This window comes from Brienomyrus brachyistius, unplaced genomic scaffold, assembly GCF_023856365.1.
Source record: "Brienomyrus brachyistius isolate T26 unplaced genomic scaffold, BBRACH_0.4 scaffold58, whole genome shotgun sequence".
Classification (NCBI taxonomy): Eukaryota; Metazoa; Chordata; class Actinopteri; order Osteoglossiformes; family Mormyridae; genus Brienomyrus; species Brienomyrus brachyistius.
This window is the reverse complement of record NW_026042333.1, coordinates 1,690,102-1,704,990: the sequence shown is the minus strand read 5'-3', so window position 1 is coordinate 1,704,990 and position 14,889 is coordinate 1,690,102. Positions and strand designations below refer to the sequence as shown.

General features: G+C 53.5%; 1 protein-coding gene across 1 annotated transcript in view; it reads left to right on the top strand.

Moving 5' to 3' along the window:
• LOC125724951 (NACHT, LRR and PYD domains-containing protein 12-like) overlaps positions 1-14,889 on the top strand; it is a 195,503-nt gene that overhangs the window by 30,944 nt on the left and 149,670 nt on the right. The gene's annotated exons all lie outside the window — the stretch shown is intronic.

The window sequence follows — 14,889 nt, the reverse complement described above, 5'->3', positions numbered from 1 at the left end:
GGTGTGCGGTGGAAAATATCAAATTTAATTTCGGCGCCCATGTTAACAGATTAGAGCGGCCACCTGCCTGCGCGAGATGCGGGGCTCACACCTCGCGGCAGCGGCGCCTCATCTAGAGTCACGCGCGCTATAAGCGGTTCTCTATGGAAGCGTATTGCATTTATCTGAGAAAAAAAATCAGTTGTTTTTCCGAATGAAATAATAATCCCTTTTTTTCTGATCAATATTTTTCTGTTTTTCTGAATTAATGAGATAACCTTTCTGTTTTTCATGATACACGCTCTGTGTAGTTTAATCCGTCTTTATTGATCGTCTGTAGACGGTATTTTCATTAGTTTGCCGGCTTTGCGCGGCACCTATTCCGCCCCGCTCGACACTGCAGTGTTTCTCCCGGATCAGTAGATACAGTCTGACACGCTTCACGGAAATAAGCCGATGCACGTGAAATGCATTCAGACCGGCTTTGCTGTGACTAAAGACCATGTCAGACGATCGCTGCAAATAGTGGATCCTCATGGAGCGCAACTCCGACGCCGGAATCATCCTTTGTATCAGAATCCAGGTCCAAACTTTTATTAAATATCACTTTAAATATGTAATAATGTTGCTTAAATATTCTGTTATTGATGGCCATTTTCAAGCCGCACGCGCCGGCTTTGGCGATTAGAAGGAAAGACACTGACTTTAGTGTTGATCTCTGGTGCTGTTTTGCGGTAAATATGCGTGTGATGAATATGTCTGATGAATGTCGCTGCTTTGTTATTTAATTTACCCGTAATTAAGCCGTTAATTTAGCTCGCGCCGCATTTTGGCGGCTCTTCCCGCCGCCGTCGCGCGCCCTCCGACATTTCCTGAGCTGTTTCATAAGCTTCAGCTCCCGCTTCGTTAGGGGAAGCTGTGCTGTTTTTATATCGTACAGAAACATAAAGTACAGGCTGCCTGATGGGATTAATAATTCTTCCTCCTGCCTACAGACTCCTGCCAGCTGACGCTGGACCCCAACACAGCAAACAGAAGCCTGTCTGTGTCAGGAGGGAACAGGAAGGTGACAAATGAGTGGTGGGCAGAGCAGCCATATCCTGGTCATCCAGAGAGATTTGACCGCTTGCCCCAAGTTCTGTGCAGAGAGAGTCTGACTGGCCGCTGTTACTGGGAGGCTGAGTGGGATGGACCTGCAGCCCTGATAGGAGTGACTTATAAAGGGATCGAGAGGACAGGAGGGAGGGACAGTGAGCTTGGATACAATGACAAGTCATGGTGTCTGCGCTGTAATACTGTCAGTTACTCTGTCTGTCACAATAATAAACAGACTCTCATACCCATACGGCCCTCAGGCTCCTGCAGAGTAGGAGTGTATCTGGACTGGGGGGCTGGTGCTCTGTCCTTCTACAGAGTCTCCTCTGATGGACTGACCCCCCTGCACAGATTCACCTCCTCATTCACTGAGTCCCTCTATCCAGGGTTTTATGTTCATCCAAACTCCTCAGTGTCACTGTGACGTGTTGCTGGTTCTCCTGGCAAAAGGGTAAAATCTCTGCTTTTTAACCTTTTAATCCTTTTTACTCTGAAATGTATGTATATAATATAAATGCCTGTGTTCAGTGAGCTGGATGGCCATGAAAAATATATTTTTATAGTTTTTCTCTCTGACTGAAATGTAATTAAATGTAATTCTGATGAGTGGGGGGCTTTCCCCCCTCCCCTGTATATGTACATTTTATATATGTCCATTTACTGTATTTCCTCCCTGTACAATGACAATAAAGGCTTCCTGTTCTGTCCTATTAATGTCCTGCTTCAGCGTCACCCAAAGCATAACTGAGTAACATAATGAAACCACAGTCTGCTGGATTAAGTTAAATTCACTGTATTACTGCAGCTGAACAAAATGACACTCAATCAATGTGTATAATAATCATTTATCTGGACACATAACAGGCACAAAAAACACTGGAAATATAATTATGTACTGTTACTGTCCTAGTTCAGTGGATTAAAGTAAATAAAATTATTATTTTATATATAAATAAAATTTATTTATTTATATTTCAATATATGATGAAGTTTGTTTTGTTAAATAATTAAACCCCCCCCCCCCCAGTGTAAAAGGTCTAGTTGCTCCCCCGTCGGACAGAACGGGCAGGTGCCCAGGCAACCTTGCCACCCCCACCCCAATGTAAAAGGTCTGGTTGCTCCTCAGTCAGACAGAACGGGCAGGTGCCCAGGCAGCCTTGCCACCCCCACCCCACTGTAAAAGATCTGGTAATGCCCCCGTTGAACAAAACGGGCAGGTTCCCAGTCAGCCTTGCCACCCCCACCTCACTATGAAAGGTCTGCTTTCTCCACCATCGGAGAGAAAGGGCAGGTGCCCAGGCAACTTTGCCACCCCCACCCCACTGTAAAAGGTATGGTTTTTCCCCTGTTGGACAGAACGGGCAGATGCCCAGGCAGTCTTGCCACTCCCACCCCACTGTAAATGGTCTGGTTGCTCCCCAGTAAGACAGAACGGTCAGGTGCCCAGGCAGCCTTGCCACCCCCACCCCACTGTAAAAGGTCTGGTAACTCCCCCGTCGGACAAAACGGGCAGGTGCCCAGGCAACCTTGCCACCCCCACCCCAATGTAAAAGGTCTGGTTGCTCCTCAGTCAGACAGAACGGGCAGGTGCCCAGGCAGCCTTGCCACCCCCACCCCACTGTAAAAGATCTGGTAATGCCCCCGTCGAACAGAATGGGCAGATGCCTAGGCATCCTTGCCACCCCCACCCCGCTATAAAAGGTCTGGTTGCTCCCGAGTCCGACAGAACGGGCAGGTGCCCAGGCAGCCTTGCCACCCCCACCCCACTGTAAATGGTCTGGTCGCTCCCCCGTCGAACAGAACGGGCAGGTGCCCAGGCAAACTTGCCACCCCCACCCCACTGTAAAAGGTCTGGTCGCTCCCCCGATTGACAGAACGGGCAGGTGCCCAGGCACCCTTGCCACCCCCCACCCCACTGTAAAAGGTAAGCTAATGCCCCCTTCGAAACAGAAATGGTAGGTGCCCATGCAGCCTTGCCACCCCCACCCCGCTGTAAATGGTCTGGTTGCTCCCCCGTCGAACAGAACGGGTATGTGCCCAGGCAGCCTTGCCACCCCCACCCCACTGAAAAAGGTCTGGTTGCTCCCCCGTCGGACAGAACGGGCAGGTGCCCAGACAGCCTTGCCACCCCCACCCCACTGTAAATGGTCTGGTTACTACGCCGTCGGACAGAACGGGCATGTGCCCATGCAGCCTTGCCACCCCCACCCCACTGTAAAAGGTCTGGTAATGCCCCCGTTGAACAGAACGGGCAGGTTCCCAGTCAGCCTTGCCACCCCCAGCTCACTATGAAAGGTCTGCTTTCTCCAACATCGGAGAGAAAGGGCAGGTGACCATGCAGCCTTGCCACCCCCACCCCACTGTAAAACGCCTGGCTACACCCCCGTCAGACAGAACCGGCAGGTGCCCAGGCAGCCTTGCCAACCCCATCTCACTGTAAAAGTTCTGGTTGCTCCTCCATCGGACAGAACGGGCAGGTGCCCAGGCAGCCTTGCCACCCCCACCCCACTGTAAAAGGTCTGGTTGCTCCTCCGTCTGACAGAACAGGCAGATGCCCAGGCAGTCTTGCCACCCCCACCCCACTGTAAATGGTCTGGATGCTCCCCAGTAAGACAGAACGGGCAGGTGCACAGGCAGCCTTGCCACCCCCACCCCACTGTAAAAGATCTGGTAATGCCCCCGTCGAACAGAATGGGCAGATGCCTAGGCATCCTTGCCACCCCCACCCCGCTATAAAAGGTCTGGTTGCTCCCGAGTCCGACAGAACGGGCAGGTGCCCAGGCAGCCTTGCCACCCCCACCCCACTGTAAATGGTCTGGTCGCTCCCCCGTCGAACAGAACGGGCAGGTGCCCAGGCAAACTTGCCACCCCCACCCCACTGTAAAAGGTCTGGTCGCTCCCCCGATTGACAGAACGGGCAGGTGCCCAGGCACCCTTGCCACCCCCACCCCACTGTAAAAGGTAAGCTAATGCCCCCTTCGAAACAGAAATGGTAGGTGCCCATGCAGCCTTGCCACCCCCACCCCGCTGTAAATGGTCTGGTTGCTCCCCCGTCGAACAGAACGGGTATGTGCCCAGGCAGCCTTGCCACCCCCACCCCACTGAAAAAGGTCTGGTTGCTCCCCCGTCGGACAGAACGGGCAGGTGCCCAGACAGCCTTGCCACCCCCACCCCACTGTAAATGGTCTGGTTACTACGCCGTCGGACAGAACGGGCATGTGCCCATGCAGCCTTGCCACCCCCACCCCACTGTAAAAGGTCTGGTAATGCCCCCGTTGAACAGAACGGGCAGGTTCCCAGTCAGCCTTGCCACCCCCAGCTCACTATGAAAGGTCTGCTTTCTCCAACATCGGAGAGAAAGGGCAGGTGACCATGCAGCCTTGCCACCCCCACCCCACTGTAAAACGCCTGGCTACACCCCCGTCAGACAGAACCGGCAGGTGCCCAGGCAGCCTTGCCAACCCCATCTCACTGTAAAAGTTCTGGTTGCTCCTCCATCGGACAGAACGGGCAGGTGCCCAGGCAGCCTTGCCACCCCCACCCCACTGTAAAAGGTCTGGTTGCTCCTCCGTCTGACAGAACAGGCAGATGCCCAGGCAGTCTTGCCACCCCCACCCCACTGTAAATGGTCTGGATGCTCCCCAGTAAGACAGAACGGGCAGGTGCACAGGCAGCCTTGCCACCCCCACCCCACTGTAAAAGATCTGGTAATGCCCCCGTCGAACAGAATGGGCAGATGCCTAGGCATCCTTGCCACCCCCACCCCGCTATAAAAGGTCTGGTTGCTCCCGAGTCCGACAGAACGGGCAGGTGCCCAGGCAGCCTTGCCACCCCCACCCCACTGTAAATGGTCTGGTCGCTCCCCCGTCGAACAGAACGGGCAGGTGCCCAGGCAAACTTGCCACCCCCACCCCACTGTAAAAGGTCTGGTCGCTCCCCCGATTGACAGAACGGGCAGGTGCCCAGGCACCCTTGCCACCCCCACCCCACTGTAAAAGGTAAGCTAATGCCCCCTTCGAAACAGAAATGGTAGGTGCCCAGGCAGCCTTGCCACCCCCACCCCACTGTAAAAGGTCTGGTAACTCCCCCGTCGGACAAAACGGGCAGGTGCCCAGGCAGCCTTGCCACCCCCACCCCACTGTAAAAGGTCTGGTAATGCCCCCGTTGAACAGAACGGGCAGATGCCTAGGCAGCCTTGCCACCCCCACCCCACTGTAAAAGGTCTGGTAATGCCCCCGTTGAACAAAACGGGCAGATACCTAGGCAGCCTTGCCACCCCCACCTCACTGTAAAAGGTCTGGTTGCTCCTCAGTCAGACAGAACGGGCAGGTGCCCAGACAGCCTTGCCACCCCCACCCCACTGTAAAAGGTCTGGTAATGCCCCCGTTGAACAAAACGCGCAGATACCTAGGCAGCCTTGCCACCCCCACCTCACTGTAAAAGGTCTGGTTGCTCCTCAGTCAGACAGAACGGGCAGGTGCCCAGACAGCCTTGCCACCCCCACCCCACTGTAAAAGGTCTGGTAACTCCCCCGTCGGACAAAACGGGCAGGTGCCCAGGCAGCCTTGCCACCCCCACCCCACTGTAAAAGGTCTGGTAATGCCCCCGTTGAACAGAACGGGCAGATGCCTAGGCAGCCTTGCCACCCCCACCCCACTGTAAAAGGTCTGGTAATGCCCCCGTTGAACAAAACGGGCAGATACCTAGGCAGCCTTGCCACCCCCACCCCACTGTAAAAGGTCTGGTAATGCCCCCGTTGAACAGAACGGGCAGGTTCCCAGTCAGCCTTGCCACCCCCACCTCACTATGAAAGGTCTGCTTTCTCCACCATCGGAGAGAAAGGGCAGGTGCCCATGCAGCCTTGCCACCCCCACCCCACTGTAAATGGTCTGGTTACTACGCCGTCGGACAGAACGGGCATGTGCCCATGCAGCCTTGCCACCCCCACCCCACTGTAAAAGGTCTGGTAATGCCCCCGTTGAACAGAACGGGCAGATGCCTAGGCAGCCTTGCCACCCCCACCCCACTGTAAAAGGTCTGGTAATGCCCCCGTTGAACAAAACGGGCAGATACCTAGGCAGCCTTGCCACCCCCACCCCACTGTAAAAGGTCTGGTAATGCCCCCGTTGAACAGAACGGGCAGGTTCCCAGTCAGCCTTGCCACCCCCACCTCACTATGAAAGGTCTGCTTTCTCCACGATCGGAGAGAAAGGGCAGGTGACCATGCAGCCTTGCCACCCCCACCCCACTGTAAAACGCTTGGCTACACCCCCGTCAGACAGAACCGGCAGGTGCCCAGGTAGCCTTGCCAGCCCCACCTCACTATAAAAGGTTTGGTTGCTCCCCGGTCAGACAAAACGGGCAGGTGCCCAGGCAGCCTTGCCAACCCCATCTCACTGTAAAAGTTCTGGTTGCTCCTCCATCGGACAGAACGGGCAGGTGCCCTGGCAGCCTTGCCACCCCCACCCCACTGTAAAAGGTCTGGTTGCTCCTCCGTCTGACAGAACAGGCAGATGCCCAGGCAGTCTTGCCACCCCCACCCCACTGTAAATGGTCTGGTTGCTCCCCAGTAAGACAGAACGGGCAGGTGCCCAGGCAGCCTTGCCACCCCCACCCCACTGTAAAAGGTCTGGTTGCTCCCCCGTCGGACAGAACGGGCAGGTGCCCAGGCAACTTTGCCACCCCCACCCCACTGTAAAAGGTCTGGTTTTTCCCCCGTTGGACAGAACGGGCAGATGCCCAGGCAGTCTTGCCACCCCCACCCCACTGTAAATGGTCTGGTAACTCCCCCGTCGGACAAAACGGGCAGGTGCCCAGGCAGCCTTGCCACGCCCACCCCAATGTAAAAGGTCTGGTTGCTCCTCAGTCAGACAGAACGGGCAGGTGCCCAGGCAGCCTTGCCACCCCCACCCCACTGTAAAAGATCTGGTAATGCCCCCGTCGAACAGAATGGTCAGATGCCTAGGCATCCTTGCCACCCCCACCCCGCTATAAATGGTCTGGTTGCTCCCGAGTCCGACAGAACGGGCAGGTGCCCAGGCAGCCTTGCCACCCCCACCCCACTGTAAAAGGTCTGGTCGCTCCCCCGATTGACAGAACGGGCAGGTGCCCAGGCACCCTTGCCACCCCCACCCCACTGTAAAAGGTAAGCTAATGCCCCCTTCGAAACAGAAATGGTAGGTGCCCATGCAGCCTTGCCACCGCCACCCCACTGTAAAAGGTCTGGTAATGCCCCCGTTGAACAGAATGGTCAGATGCCTAGGCATCCTTGCCACCCCCACCCCGCTATAAATGGTCTGGTTGCTCCCGAGTCCGACAGAACGGGCAGGTGCCCAGGCAGCCTTGCCACCCCCACCCCACTGTAAAAGGTCTGGTCGCTCCCCCGATTGACAGAACGGGCAGGTGCCCAGGCACCCTTGCCACCCCCACCCCACTGTAAAAGGTAAGCTAATGCCCCCTTCGAAACAGAAATGGTAGGTGCCCATGCAGCCTTGCCACCGCCACCCCACTGTAAAAGGTCTGGTAATGCCCCCGTTGAACAGAAGGGGCAGATGCCTAGGCAGCCTTGCCACCCCCACCCCACTGTAAAAGGTCTGGTAATGCCCCCGTTGAACAAAACGGGCAGATACCTAGGCAGCCTTGCCACCCCCTCCCCACTGTAAAAGGTCTGGTAATGCCCCCGTTGAACAGAACGGGCAGGTTCCCAGTCAGCCTTGCCACCCCCACCTCACTATGAAAGGTCTGCTTTCTCCACCATCGGAGAGAAAGGGCAGGTGACCATGCAGCCTTGCCACCCCCACCCCACTGTAAAACGCCTGGCTACACCCCCGTCAGACAGAACCGGCAGGTGCCCAGGTAGCCTTGCCAGCCCCACCCCACTGTAAAAGGTTTGGTTGCTCCTCCGTCTGACAGAACAGGCAGATGCCCAGGCAGTCTTGCCACCCCCACCCCACTGTAAATGGTCTGGTTGCTCCCCAGTAAGACAGAACGGGCAGGTGCCCAGGCAGCCTTGCCACCCCCACCCCACTGTAAAAGGTCTGGTTGCTCCCCCGTCGGACAGAACGGGCAGGTGCCCAGGCAACTTTGCCACCCCCACCCCACTGTAAAAGGTCTGGTTTTTCCCCCGTTGGACAGAACGGGCAGATGCCCAGGCAGTCTTGCCACCCCCACCCCACTGTAAATGGTCTGGTTGCTCCCCAGTAAGACAGAACGGTCAGGTGCCCAGGCAGCCTTGCCACCCCCACCCCACTGTAAAAGGTCTGGTAACTCCCCCGTCGGACAAAACGGGCAGGTGCCCAGGCAGCCTTGCCACGCCCACCCCAATGTAAAAGGTCTGGTTGCTCCTCAGTCAGACAGAACGGGCAGGTGCCCAGGCAGCCTTGCCACCCCCACCCCACTGTAAAAGATCTGGTAATGCCCCCGTCGAACAGAATGGTCAGATGCCTAGGCATCCTTGCCACCCCCACCCCGCTATAAAAGGTCTGGTTGCTCCCGAGTCCGACAGAACGGGCAGGTGCCCAGGCAGCCTTGCCACCCCCACCCCACTGTAAATGGTCTGGTCGCTCCCCCGTCGAACAGAACGGGCAGGTGCCCAGGCAAACTTGCCACCCCCACCCCACTGTAAATGGTCTGGTCGCTCCCCCGATTGACAGAACGGGCAGGTGCCCAGGCACCCTTGCCACCCCCACCCCACTGTAAAAGGTAAGCTAATGCCCCCTTCGAAACAGAAATGGTAGGTGCCCATGCAGCCTTGCCATCCCCACCCCGCTGTAAATGGTCTGGTTGCTCCCCCGTCGAACAGAACGGGTATGTGCCCAGGCAGCCTTGCCACCTCCACCCCACTGAAAAAGGTCTGGTTGCTCCCCCGTCGGACAGAACGGGCAGGTGCCCAGACAGCCTTGCCACCCCCACCCCACTGTAAATGGTCTGGTTACTACGCCGTCGGACAGAACGGGCATGTGCCCATGCAGCCTTGCCACCCCCACCCCACTGTAAAAGGTCTGGTAATGCCCCCGTTGAACATAACGGGCAGATGCCTAGGCAGCCTTGCCACCCCCACCCCACTGTAAAAGGTCTGGTAATGCCCCCGTTGAACAAAACGGGCAGATACCTAGGCAGCCTTGCCACCCCCACCCCACTGTAAAAGGTCTGGTAATGCCCCCGTTGAACAGAACGGGCAGGTTCCCAGTCAGCCTTGCCACCCCCACCCCACTATGAAAGGTCTGCTTTCTCCACCATCGGAGAGAAAGGGCAGGTGACCATGCAGCCTTGCCACCCCCACCCCACTGTAAAACGCCTGGCTACACCCCCGTCAGACAGAACCGGCAGGTGCCCAGGTAGCCTTGCCAGCCCCACCCCACTATAAAAGGTTTGGTTGCTCCCCGGTCAGACAAAACGGGCAGGTGCCCAGGCAGCCTTGCCACCCCCATCTCACTGTAAAAGTTCTGGTTGCTCCTCCGTCGGACAGAACGGGCAGGTGCCCAGGCAGCCTTGCCACCCCCACCCCACTGTAAAAGGTCTGGTTGCTCCTCCGTCTGACAGAACAGGCAGATGCCCAGGCAGTCTTGCCACCCCCACCCCACTGTAAATGGTCTGGTTGCTCCCTAGTAAGACAGAACGGGCAGGTGCCCATGCAGCCTTGCCACCCCCACCCCACTGTAAAAGGTCTGGTTGCTCCCCCGTCGGACAGAACGGGCAGGTGCCCAGGCAGCCTTGCCACCCCCACCCCGCTGTAAAAGGTAAGCTAATGCCCCCTTCGAACAGAACGGGCAGGTTCCCAGTCAGCCTTGCCACCCCCATCTCACTGTAAAAGTTCTGGTAATGCCCCCGTCGAACAGAACAGGCATGTGCCCAGGCAGCCTTGCCACCCCCACCCCACTGTAAATGGTCTGGTTGCTCCCCAGTCCGACAGAACGGGCAGGTGCCCAGGCAGCCTTTCCACCCCCACCCCACTGTAAAAGGTCTGGTTGCTCCCCCGATTGACAGAACGGGCAGGTGCCCAGGCACCCTTGCCACCCCCACCCCACTGTAAAAGGTAAGCAAATGCCCCCTTCGAAACAGAAATGGTAGGTGCCCATGCAGCCTTGCCACCCCCACCCCGCTGTAAAGGGTCTGGTTGCTGCCCTGTCGAACAGAACGGGCATGTGCTCAGGCATCCTTGCCACCCCCACCCCACTGAAAAAGGTCTGGTTGCTTCCCCGTCGGACAGAACGGGCAGGTGCCCAGACAGCCTTGCCACCCCCACCCCACTGTAAATGGTCTGGTTACTACCCCGTCAGACAGAACGGGCATGTGCCCAGGCAGCCTTGCCACCCGCACCCCACTGTAAAAGGTCTGGTAATGCCCCCGTTGAACAGAACGGGCAGATGCCCAGGCAGCCTTGCCATCCCCACCCCACTGAAAAAGGTCTGGTTGCTCCCCCGTCGGACAGAAAGGGCAGGTGCCCCGGCAGCCTTGCCACCCCCACCCCACTGTAAATGGTCTGGTTACTACGCCGTCGGACAGAACGGGCATGTGCCCAGGCAGCCTTGCTACCACCACCCCAATGTAAAAGGTCTGGTTGCTCCCCAGTCAGACAGAACGGGCAGGTGCCCAGGCAGCCTTGCCACCCCCACCCCACTGTAAAAGGTCTGGTAATGCCCCCGTCGAACAGAACGGGCATGTGCCCAGGCAGGCTTGCCACCCCCACCCCACTGTAAAAGGTCTGGTTGCTCCCCCGTCGGACAGAACGGGCAGGTTTCCAGGCAGCCTTGCCACCCCCACCCCACTGTAAAAGGTCTGGTTACTGCCCCGTCAGACAGAAGGGGCAGTTGCCCAGGCAACCTTGCCACCCCCCACCCCACTGTAAAAGGTCTGGTAATGCCCCCGTTGGACAGAACGGGCATTTTCCCAGGCAGCCTTGCCAGCCCCCTTATGTGTCTGACCCAGAGAAATTGATGCATAGATAGATACTGAATTCATTGCCCCCTCCCACCCTCGACTGGCAAAAGCCACTACATTTATCTAAGTGCATTATGATAATAGATGTGTAAGAATATACACAGACATCCTTCTGGAAACAATGTGTACTTTTCTGGCACGCCAGTAGGTGGAGACAAAACACAGATAACTAAATAAAAGACGTTCAGAATTAAATTAATAGAAAGCGTCTTTTATTTATGCTCAGGGCGGCATGGTGGTGCAGTGGTTAGCACTGTTGCCTCACATTGCCCGTAGGTGCGTAGGTGGGTGAATGGTGTGTGAGTGTGCCCTGGACTGTGGTGGGGAAACCAGAGTACCCGGAGGAAACCCCATGACGACATGGGGAGAATATGCAGGTGTGAGGCAACAGTGCACCACCTTCCACCCCTTATTAGTAACATTATTATTATTATTGTAGTTATAACTTTGTATTGTTGTCATCATTATCCTGCTGTTACTGTGTTGTTCCTTGATGTCCTTGTAATGAGTGTTATGTGTGTCATGCTTGTTTGTCCTCTGCATTCTCTACAGTTTGTTTTCTCCATCCCACCTTCATTATTATTATTTTTTCTATTCACCTCTTTTTACTTTTTTGTTATTTTTTTCTCTTTCTCCATGGTGATTAATGTCTGTTATTGTTATGATTGTTGTTTCTGTGTGTCCCCCCCCCCTTTTTTTGTATAATCGCGGTAGTAGGGCGGGTGAGTTCAGAGTGGCCACCCTGGAATTGAGTATCTATACACTGTAACTTTAACTAAAAATAAAGTTGCCTTCCGAAGATGGGGGATGGTGGTGGGCAGAAAAAACTTATGATCATTCACTTACAGGCCGGTGTCACACCAAGGGCCTCTTTTTTGATCAGTGCGTATCGGGTTTCACTGGGGGTCAGACTCCTACATAGACATGTACATCACTGGTCTGTATTCTCCATCTGGCTGGGGGCAGGTTGGGAGAAAACCTGCCAGTGTAGTTCACCATCCCCACGATGCACGTCACTCCTTCAGTACTCTGAGGTTTGGGCATGTTGATAATGGCTTTAATGCTGTCAGGGTTCACCTCAGTTCCTGTGACGCTTATTTTATGTCCTTCATTCACTCTGTACTCACAGTGTTCATTTAGAGTGAGGTCTGCATTCTCAAACTTCTGGGGAACTTTGCATAGCGTATCGTCATGCTCCCTCTGGTCTTTGCCAATTACCAAAATGTCATCAGTATAGCACATTGTTCTAGGTGCGCCTGAAACAATCTGAGAGATTCTCAGCTGGAAGTGCTCGAGTGCCGAGGAGATCCCAAAAGGCAGTCTGTTTAAACAGTACCTGCTGAAGGAGTGTAATGAAGGTCATCAAGGGCTCGGAGTCTTTATATGAGGGTATCTGCCAGAATCCCGATCAGGCATCCCGTTTGGAGAACGCTACTGCCCCGCCCAGTTTGGCAAGTGTGTCATCCACAGCTGGGAGTATGTGCCTCTTTCACAGACACTTCCATTGAGTCTTGTTAGGTCCACACAGATCCTAATATGAGGCAGAGTGGGCTAAGCCTCGGAAGATCGGAAGGTTGCTCGATCCAGCCTGGCTTTGGCAGAATAGCCACATGTCTCTGGGCCCTTGAGCAGAGCCCTTAACTCCCAGCTCCATAGGTGCCACTGCAGGTGGCTGCCCTTTGCTGCCAAGCTGACTGTCACCTCCATGTGTACAGAGCTCCATGTCCAGGGGCTGACAGTGCAGATGGTGATGCCACCTCAGCAAACTCTGTCTTATAATACAACTTTTGTTTCTGACCCTCGTGCTCCCTTTGCTTTTTGTCGTGTTCTTACTGTTTTCTGTTTTATGTAATAAATCCCCATTTGCTGTGAGCCGCAAGTGGGTCGTCCACCATTTCTGTTCCCCGCCTGCATGACGCCTCGTTCCCGCTCAGAAGCCGCCCGGATCCGTGACAAAGTCTGCGTTTAAGTTTGTTTCCCCAGTGCGGTCACTGTAAAGTCATCGCATGTTTTCCTGTATGCGATCCTGAATAAACCCAGTGTTCCTTCACTTCTCGGATTCCAGCTCGTGTTTTCCTGTGTACGATCCTGAATAAACCCCGTGTTCCTTGACGTCTCGGATTCCAGCTCGTGTTTCCTTGTAGAGAAACGCTGACTTAAGCACGAGCTTTATGGCACCTAGTAAAACGAAATATAGCAGACGTATAGTCTATCATTATCATTCGTGGGGACCTATAACTGTCACATGTAAATTCACCTGTAAACTGAAAACTCTCACTTTGTCTCACAGAGAGAAGGAGGGGATAATGGCATCAGAGTCAGTTTTAGGTGAGACCTGGGCTTTTCTTAATTTTCTTTTCCTAAAGTCCTGCTAACAGTCCTGTTAAACACATCCTCTTTATTACTTGTTTGGTAATTATTACATAATTGGGGAATTATTACATCATTGATCTACTCAATGGATCTGGTTGGTTTATGAAGGCGTTCCCATGTGTCATTCAGCAGTGATGTCTTCTGGGAAACAAAACAAACAGAGATGCAGTAATTTATTAAGTTCACTGTATCTTTGCATTAGAGCAGAAGTCAGTGTAATTGGACCACAGAACTGTAAGAACATAAGAAATTTCCAAATTTGGCCCATCAAGCTCATCCTTATAGACTGAGACTGGTGCACTGAGACTATAATAAACAGACTGGTTTTCATCATGCGTAATGACACATGCATAGGCAAAGGAATTTGAGGATGGAGATGTAGCACTGACACAGGTCCTGACATTAGTTCATGATGAGAGCTTAGATGTTCTATATCCTTCACACAGCTCAGTGATGAGAATAGTGAGAAACTGAGCTGGAGTCGCAGTTAATCTATGTCACAGTCAGTCAGAGAATGAGCCAAACTGACAGATATGCCCAAAATTGCAACTAATTGTTTTTCTTCCATCCATCCATCCAGATGTAGCTGATATCCTTACAGCTGATAATGTCTCTATAGCAACATTCCCATTGAAGTTCAGGAACCTAGTTCCTGGATTTGAGTTCCTGGGCCGTGTCGACCAGGAACTTATGTAGCTCTTGATCACCTCCGTGTGTTGCTTTCCCACTGCACAACAGGAACTGTGACCTTTATGCTAAGAAGACGCAAAAAGCGTGTAGTATGAACTTCATACGAAATTACATCACGATCCCAATTGTGTGCTGTGTAATTATAAATAATAGTTTCTTCTCCTTGTGAATTCAGCAGTTAAAAGCCCTTGTTTTTGGTCTGTGAGGCTGCAAAATGTCTCTCCTACAGTGAGGCTTTGGTTAACTGAAATACACATGAATTATTTTTATTTAAAAGGAAGACATTTTTATCAAAATTCACATTAATATAATGGGGGAAAAATCGTTATGGTAATACACTTTAGTAGTAATGAACTTGTAATGAATGCTGAATGCTCTCAACTGACCAACAGTAGACCTTCCTTAATGATACAACGGTATTTAATACTCAACCATTAATCGGCAGAGGGTGTAGTGTTCCCGTATATGCAACATAGCAATCGAGAACTGTAAAGGTTATTTTAAATTATGCACAATATCAATTTTATCAGTATCAAGTTTACCGAATTTCCCAGAGGAATCTACCCGAGGGATTAATAAAGTTTCTATCTATCTATCTATCTATCTATCTATCTATCTATCTATCTATCTATCTATCTATCTATCTATCTATCTATCTATCTATCTATCTATCTAATTAAAACATAGCAGATGGGCGCCCCACCCTGGGTTGTTCCCTGCCTTGTCCCCATAGTGTCTGAGATTGGCTCTGGACCCCCCCACCACCCTTAACAGAACCAGCGGTTGCAGAAATGGATGGATGGACTTTAAGCA